We start from the raw sequence: 9,467 nt of genomic DNA, 5'->3' as shown, positions 1-9,467 counted from the left end.
GCTTTTAGTTGTTAACGGGTTTGATTGTTAAGTATATATATATATATATCACTTTAATAGGTATCAATTACAAAAAGATAAGAATGTCTAGGCAGTATAAAAATGTACCCTCGTTTTTTTCTGAAATATTAGGAAAATTCGAGCGATACACCTTAATCTCTCATAGGCCCGGAGCCAGTCTTTGCTAATAGTATTTCTGGCGTAAAGCCTCTTCCCACGGTGGATCGAATCCAAAAGCACAACAATATCCACATCTACGCTTAAACTAACTAGACTGCAACATCCGTCGTATCTTCGTTTTACTTGACAATATCTTTTACCTTCTCTAACGATTTTGGTACCGCTAACGGTTTTATTATCTCACTAAGAATTTCTTACACTTTGTGACATCAATTTCAATTAGACCAACGTAAAATGTGAAACAAAATCGTTGGCGTTTAACGTTTGCAAAAAAAAATAATTGAAGTTAACAATTATGATTTTCATATGTAGATGTAACTCTATAGATATCTCAAAATTGGGTGCTGCATTATTTGTGGCTATTGGCATGAGATGTGTCATGGATGTGACCCAGGTAAAATACACAAGGTGCATGTCTCATGTACTTATTTTTAAATAGATGAGAACAAGGCATGTGCATCAAGTTTCAAAAGAAAGTTGAGACACTGTCGTCCATGTGCATGAACCCATCTTCCATTTATGGTTAATAAACCAGTTTGGAACAAACCTTAAATTTGACCCCTCCCATGCACCAAACACATTTAACGAGACACCCCTTTCCTAAAATGGCAATCTTCCCATTTAACCTATTAATTTCCATTTTCATTATTAAACATTCTTCAAGACTACCAAATAAAGTGGTTAGGTTCAAAAATTTAGTTGTGTAAACATGTTGATATATTCTAGATTTTTTTTTTTGGGGTTAAAATATATGTTTTTATGTCTTCTAAACCGAACTGTGAAAAGCAGTAACAAGCGAGCAAAATTTACATAATTAAATTTCCTTGGAACGCGAATGACAATATTAGTGAAATTCTAAATATTTTAAATGATCTATCTATCTATCTATACTATTATTTTTGAAGTGATTTTTTGCATTCGAGATTTTACGTTAAAAGTTAGAGTGGTTAAAGCCAATGACTTAATGAAAATTTTATATATTTTTTATGATATAACTAAAAACGAAATTTATACTAATAATATTAGATTTATATGTTATATTAACAAATATTTTTTTAAAAAATAAAATAATTCTTATATATTGTGTTGTTATCTGAAAATAATATTGTAACAACGTGATAATTCTTATAGAGTAAAAACTCTATAAATTAATAATGTTAAGACTATGGTATTTTATTAATTTATTGAGTTATTAATTTACAAAAAAACTGTTTTCATTTTTAGATTTTTCTATTTTAAAATATATGTTTTATAAATTAAGAAAAATATTTAATTCTAGTGTATATACATTAATTAAAAAAATTGAAATTTTACAATCTTATTATTTTTATTATATTATTTGGTGTATAGAAATATATTTCTTAGAATTTAAATGTGGTTGTAGATATAATTTTACTAAATCTAATCAAAGATATAAAGATTACTGGATTTTAGTCTTATGCCGATCCCGCCTCCATGCCGTGATGATGATCGGTTGACATAGAGAACCCAAGCGGCATGTGGATTTGGTATGCTAGTTTCGAGCTCCGGTGCTAGCTCTATTAGGAAGTCGACGAGCACCTGGGATTTGGCGCACGTTCTGTTTTTGTATTTGATGTCGTATTCGCTGAGCTCGATTGCCCATTTGGCCATCCTTCCCGATTGGCTTGGACTATGGAGTTTGTTCTGTAGCGGTCGCGTCGTCATTACTGCTATTGAGTGCGACTGGAAGTATGGAGGGAGCTTTCTTGCCGAGATCACCACCGCAATTGCCAGTTTTTCCAGGGTCGGGTATCTTGATTCGGCATCATCCAAGGTTTTGCTGACATAGAAGATCGGTTTCTGCTCCCCGCATTCTTCTCTGACCAAGACACCGCTTACTGCCGATCCGGTGATCGAAACGTATAGGTATAACATCCCCCTTCCTCCGGTTTAGCGAGGACCGGTGGCGTGGTCAGATATTCCTTGAGTTCGGTGAAAGCTTTCTCACAAGCCTCGTTCCAGACCAAGTGTTTGTTTGCTCAGAGCAGTTGGTAGAGTGGAAGGCATTTTCAGTCGATCTTGAAATAAAACTGTTGAGTGCTTCGATTCGGCCCGTTAGTCGCTGAACTTCTCTTGTGTTTTTGGATGACATTAGCTCTAAAATTTCCGCGATCTTCCTCGGGTTTGCTTATATTCCTATTTTAGTGACAATATAACCCAAGAATTCTCTCGACGTTACTATGAAAATAAATTTTGTCGGGTTCAACTTCACGTCGTATTTGTTCAGGACCGCAAAGCACCGTTGTAGGTCATCGACGTGGTTCTCTGCTCTGAATGATTTCACTAGCATATCGATGTATACCTCCATCGTGTTTCCCAGTTTTTCTGAGAACATGTCGTTGACCAGGCGCTGGCATGTTGCTCCGGCATTTTAAGACCGAACAACATGACTTTGTAGCAATAGGTTTCCCTATCGATTATGAATGATGTCTTCTCACGGTCCTCTGTGTGCATTAATATTTGGTTATATCTGGCGAAGGCATCCTTGAATGAAAGTAACTCACTTCCGACCGTTGCTTCGATGATGCGATCTTTCTTTTGCTGCCTATCCCGACACACCGTTCTGGATGTCGGGGATCGATGTTGACTTGCTCGATTGTTTCCCTCGGGGGTTTTTCTGTCGTTGCTTGGTTTGCGTTTCTCCGCTTATGATTGCATGTCATGTTTCCCTAACTTCTCCTCGTTAGGTTCTATCATTGAGCAGGCCCGTGCGTCGTCTTGGCTCCCTTGATGGGTGTATGTTCCGATCGCCGTAGCGAACTTCAGCTATTGGTGATATGAAGACGGGATCGCTTCCATTGCGTGGAGCCACGGGGTTCCCATGATGGCGTTGTAGACATCCAGTTTATTGATGATAGTAAACGTTGTGATTTTGTTACCCCTCCGACCCATGTTGGACAATATAATTAATCATATCGACATGGTGCTCTCTCCGGCGAAACTCGTCAACGGTCGTGCCTTTGGTTTATGTTTGTATCCCCAGAGTTCCATCTTTTGAAGGTTTTCCGTGAAGATCAGATTGACTGAGCTTCCGGTGTCCACCAATACTCTTGAGACCTCGCAGTCCGCGATCATTATTTCGACGACCATGGGTTCGTTGTGAGAAAAGTTAACACCGTTTGCGTCCGAAGCTTCGAAGGTCATCGCACCAATTCTGGGTAAGAGAGTTCCAAATATTCGTGGATCTCTTCGAGCCCATGTGTTCCAGCGGTTTGTGGTATCGCCCTTTCTTTGGTAAGCGCAGATAGATCTGACGGAATCGTTGCATGCTGCAAGTACTGATAGACCATGGATTTTACCTATTATTAGCCATGGTTTATAAGTGTTTTAAGATACATTTACTACTATATATAATCTTTTTAGAGTATTTACAGGTTCAGGTACTATTTGCAAGAAATGATGTATTTGGAGCTATTTGGAGATCTTTTGAGCTTCGCTGGAAGCAAGAGATGGTCGACGGTCGCAGATCAATATCGACCGATAGTCACCACCACATATCGACCGACACTCATCACTAAATATCGATCGATGTCTTGTCCAGCGTATCGATCGATTGTGAAGTCATCCGAGAGTTAATGACAAATTAGAAGATTTCAAGTTTCACAAAAGTCTCAATAATTACATCATTAGTCTCTGGCCGCCTGTTAGACTATTTATTAGGGTTTTGTACTATTTTAGAGGCGGACTTGCCTAGAGACCTGAGAAGACCTAGTTTGGAGGAGGCAAGAAGCCACCATTGAAAGAGAGAGCTTATTTGGAGAGATAGATCATCTACTGCAAAACATAGAAGATCTTGAACTCCCTTGTTTTCATATTTCTGTTTACTGTTACTATTATTTATTTAAGTATTATTCAGACCATCATAACCATGTGTTCCATGAATATGTCTGAGTTGTCTTTACTGTTAGATTTAGGTTTCTCAAATAGGCTGACAAATGTAATACTGACACAACAATTGTTAGGATGTTTAGAAATATAGTTCAATCATCTAGTTATGCATTAAAGCTAAGTTTAGGATTGATCACCCTTTAAATTTAGATCTTAGGATTAATTGGGATCAAGCCATTGCTTGACCCAATACCTGAAAATAACTAGAATGATCTAACTGACTAGATACAAACGAGAGTTGGTCTAGTGAGTTAGAGAATACAAATCAAATCCGTTCGTAAAGCTTTCTGGAAGAAGTATCGATCGACACAACGATAGCCCTGTCGATCGATATTTTGAAAGGTGTATCGATCGATACGCCCATTGGATTATTGATCGACTCTTTCTCGCGAACAAGATAACGAGGGTTGAGGTCCGAGATCCAGATTAGATAATTAATAGATTATACCATAAGTTTGAATTCAAGAATAATTAATATTAATAAACTCCTAATTTACCAAATTAAGTGTTATTTATCATACCTGAGAATATACCTGAATCTAGCTATTTCAACCCATTGTTAACAAACTCAAAACAATCAATCGAGCAATAAACTTTCTCACCAACAAATTTACTGCTTTAAACCATTTGATCTAGATTTATTTCAAGAACATAATCTACTGTGTAATCCTAGAGTCTCTGTGGATTCGATCCCTAAGTACGACATCTGAACCTCTTATTTGAGAGAGTAATTTGAGTGCTATCAAATTTGGCGCCGTTGCCGGAGACTCTTTCTTATTACCATTAGATTACGTTTAAAATTTAATCTAGATTTTGTGTTACTAAATTTGCTAAAATGTTTTCTCTCTTTTTCTGCTGACACAGGAGCTGAAAGATGGAAGACATGGATTTCGGCCAGACATCGATCGACGAAGAGATAGGCATATCGATCGACAGAGCGAGAGCAATATCGATCGACAAGTCGACAGAAATATCGGTCGACAACGCTCATTAAATATCGATCGACAACGCCCCGCCGGAAGCAGGTAAGTATTCTCTTACCAATGATTCTAATGAAAGAGTAGTCCTAGGAAAACCTAAAGGTCAACTAAGCAACGCATATAACCAAATTACAAGTGAACAGGGGACTGGAATCCCTATTCAAATTAAATCTATCTCAGAAAGAGATAATGAATGGAAATTGCCTTTGCAAGACTATTTAAATCCTGGAAGGACCTATTCCAATAGGTCCGCAATTAGACTACCAAAAGATGTTACCAAGGAATTTGGGATCAGTCCCGAATACTTAATCATGGTACGTCAAAACCCTTTCCGTGGGACCGTCTCAGAGCGACCACATGATCACATCGAATATCTAGAAGAATTGATAAATGACGAGTACAACCGCTGTAAACTCTTTCCTTCTTCCTTAGAAGGCGACGCCAAAAAATGGCTAAACCAAATACCATCAGGATCTATGACCTGTTGGAAGGAGATGAGGAGTGCTTTTATAAATCAATTTTTCGATGAGGCGTACTATTGGGATGCACGGAGGAAAATCTCCACGTTCCATCAAAACCCACGGGAATCATTCAGAAATGCTTGGGAGAGATTCAAGAGCTACCAACTTGAATGTCCTCACCATGGCTATTCAGAGCCGCAACTCATTAATACCTTTTACAGAGCTATTAACCTTCATTACCAGATCACGCTTGATACAGCCAGTGAAGGGAGCTTCAGTACCAGAAACCCTGAGGAGGCAAGGCGTTTGATCAAGAATATAGCTACGAGTAGATCCAACGAAATGATGGACGTAGAATTATGAAGAAAAGCTGACCCAGATGATGAGTCACCTTTACTCGAAATCAAAGAACATCTCGACTCACCCCATCATGCTCTTGAGGGACACAACCAATTTGAGATTTACCAAATTGATGATGACACCCTATCTGAACTAGAGCAGCAAATAGATTTCGTAGACAACCATACTTTGGAAAATAATTACCCTAATCCTGATAGCTTTACCCAAAATTACGATGCTACTGTTGGATCACGCCAAGGCAGAGTGAAATCTAGGCTAAACCAGGTTTTCACGAAATCGCAAGTTAGCCACTGAACTAAACGGAAAAATAGACATAGTCTTCAGTGAGCAGATAAGGAAGTTCGACGCTTTAAGTGTACAAATTAAGAGACTGGACAGTCAGGTTGCGGAAAATGAAACCGCCATCAAAAGAGAGACATGACGTCTCCCTGGGCGGACTGAGCGAACCCAAAACGTCAAGTCCATGCCGTGTTATTGAGAAGCGGAAAACACCTCATCCCAAGGGCAAATGAAACCAACAACACAGAGAAACATGCTGTGGTTGAGGAAACCAGTGAAAGTAGGTCACGCCCTATAAACCTCGATGATCCCAGTACCGAGTCAGGAACGCCTCGAGGAAGAGAGAAGCCCAACACTGAGGAAGTGGCCATCGAACTCGAGGAAGAAGAAGGAGAAATAAAAGAAGATGCCGAAATCGATCGACAAGAAAGAATAAGTGTCGATCGACCAACCACGGTGGATATCAATCGACACTCAGGAAACAAGTCGATCGACACCCAAATCCAGCTGAACCGGTAACTGAAAGAGTGTATAGGAATCTACCACCCTTTCCACCTAACAAATCGCAGACTAAGCGAGAGCCCGACAAAGCAATCTGCAAGAAAGCATTTGATAAGATCACGTTGGAAATGCCATTGAGCGTTGCGATAAAAGTATCACCTTCGATAAAAAAATACGTAAAGGATATGGTATCCAACAGCTTTCCAGCCACTGAGCGCAGCGTCATGATGGTTTCTGAGGAAGTCAGTGCAATAATCCAAGGCGAGGTCCCGATCAAGAGACTTGATCCGAGCAGTTTTGTTCTGGATTGCAATATACAGAACAAAAATTTTCCTCGATCCCTTTGTGACTTAGGTTCCAGCGTGAACCTCTTGCCACATTCTGTCGCATTATCCCTAGGATACGACAAGTTCAAACCTACCAAATAACTTTGGTTATGGCCTATAGATCCGTTAGATTACCTGAGGGAGTGCTTGACGACGTGCCAATAAGGATTATCGGCTGTCACGTCCCAACGGACTTCGTAGTACTGAAATACCTAAATGAACCAAAGGACCCCATTATTTTGGGTAGACCATTCCTAGCCACTGCTGGAGCGATAATCGATGTCAAGGAGGGTAGGATATGTCTAAACATTGGAAACATCCCAATGACTTTTGACATGGATAACCTGATGAGACGACCCTTGATCGATAAACGGACATCCTACGTGGACGACATCAGTGAATTAGCCGAAGGATCTCTTATAAACTCATGCTCAGAAGATCCTTTGGAGGAAGTATTCACAACTGCTGAAAAGGAAACTTTCAATGTCGACAGTAGAGGTGAACAATATACACGATTAATGGCGCAAGCATGGAAACAGCAAGCGTTGATGACATAGAGAATGCCGTTTCAGAAATTAACGTCGATCGATATTTACTAAAATCTATCGATCGAGAACCATCCTTCTCGAAGGAATGGGATCCCGAAAAAGAACTAAAAATTGAGTTAAAACAGCTGCCTGCTGGACTCAAATATGCATTTCTCTATAAAGATTCATATCCAGTAATCGTGAACGCCAACCTCACAAACGGAGAACTTGCACTGCTATTAAATAAACTATGCAAATACAGAAAGGCCATCGGGTACTCTCTCGAAGACATTCCTGACATTTCTCCAGATCTGTGCATGCACCGGATTCACCTAGAAGACGGTTCGAAATCTTCAATAGAACACCAAAGGCGACTAAATCCGAACTTGAAGGAAGTTGTTAAAAAGGAAATAATCAAACTTCTGGATGCCGGAGTCATTTATCCGATTTCGGATAGCAATTGGGTTATCCCCGTGCATGTTGTACCGAAAAAGGGCGGAATCACTGTGGTGAAGAATGACAAAGATGAACTCATTCCCACCCGAACCGTCACTGGAAATCGAATGTGCATCGATTATAGAAAGCTAAACGCTGCAACAAGAAAAGATCACTTCCCTTTACCTTTCATAGATCAAATGCTGGAAAGATTGGCAAACCACCAATACTACTGTTTTCTTGACCGATACTCTGGATTTTTTCAAATCCCTATACATCCTGATGATCAAGAAAAGACAACCTTTACATGCTCTTACGGAACATTCGCATACCGCAGAATGCCATTTGGTCTTTGTAATGCTCCTGCTACTTTCCAACGATGCATGATGTCAATCTTCACTGATATGATAGAAGACTTCATGGAAGTCTTCATGGACGATTTCTCAGTATATGGATCCACTTTCAAAAACTGTCTTGATAACCTATGTAAAGTTTTGGCAAGATGCGAAGAAAAGAATCTCGTTCTGAATTGGGAAAAATGCCACTTTATGGTTAACGATGGAATCGTCCTAGGACACAAAGTGTCTGCTGCTGGAATAGAGGTAGATCGAGCGAAAATTGAGGTAATGACTGGCTTACCGTCTCCCACAAACGTAAAAGATGTGAGGAGTTTTCTCGGGCACGCCGGATTTTACAGGAGATTCATACAAGATTTTAGCTTCATCCCATCCTGAATCCTTGCAATTAACACTCTCGACTTGGATTATATATCCAAAAAGGTCCGCTCACCAGACCGCTCGTGCCCGCCCATTCTGTCTCGCCGAACGTATTCTCTTCTGTAAGCTTCTTCCCTGATCGCTCGACCTCTCACTTCCCTCCTCTGTAAAGAAGTTAAATTTGACTTCTCACCAGAATGCGTAAAGTTTTTTGAAGAAATAAAGAAAACCTTAATAACTGCCCCCATCGTACAAGCACCAGACTGGACTCTTCCTTTCGAAATCATGTGCGATGCGAGCGACTTCGCTGTAGAAGAAGTTCTAGGCCAGAGAAAAGACAAAAAGCTGCATGCAGTTTATTATGCCAGCCGAACTCTCGACGAAGCACAAAGAAATTACGCAACAACATAAAAAGAACTGTTAGCTGTGGTTTATGCGTTCGAAAAATTTACTCAATACCTGGTCGGTTCGCGAGTCATCGTCCACACCGACCATGCTGCAATTAAATACTTAATGCAAAAGAAAGACGCAAAACCGCGACTCCTGCGATGGATCCTTTTACTCCAAGAATTCGACATCGAGATAAAAGGTAAAAGAGAAGTAGAAAACAGAGTTGCAGACCATCTTTCCCGAATAAGAATAGAAAATGACGTCCCTATCGATGATTTCTTACCAACTGAAAACGTTTACCAAACGGAATCATTTATCGGGAAAGTAAGTCTCACCTCCGAGGACCTATCGATCGACGACGACGATCCAATGTCGATCGATTGTGGTAGTACCGAATCGATCG

The 9,467-nt window shown here is 39.9% G+C and overlaps 1 non-coding gene across 1 annotated transcript; it reads right to left on the bottom strand.

Moving 5' to 3' along the window:
• Positions 1 to 5,612: 5,612 nt before the first annotated feature.
• On the bottom strand, positions 5,613 to 5,718 carry LOC125593698. Its single transcript, XR_007329596.1, has one exon. It is a non-coding gene; the product is annotated as a small nucleolar RNA R71 (small nucleolar RNA).
• Positions 5,719 to 9,467: the final 3,749 nt, after the last annotated feature.

The sequence above is a fragment of the Brassica napus genome, chromosome C9 (genome assembly GCF_020379485.1).
Source record: "Brassica napus cultivar Da-Ae chromosome C9, Da-Ae, whole genome shotgun sequence".
In the NCBI taxonomy this organism is placed as follows: Eukaryota; Viridiplantae; Streptophyta; class Magnoliopsida; order Brassicales; family Brassicaceae; genus Brassica; species Brassica napus.
The sequence above is the reverse complement of the archived record's forward strand: the minus strand, read 5'-3'. Positions and strand labels throughout refer to the sequence as shown.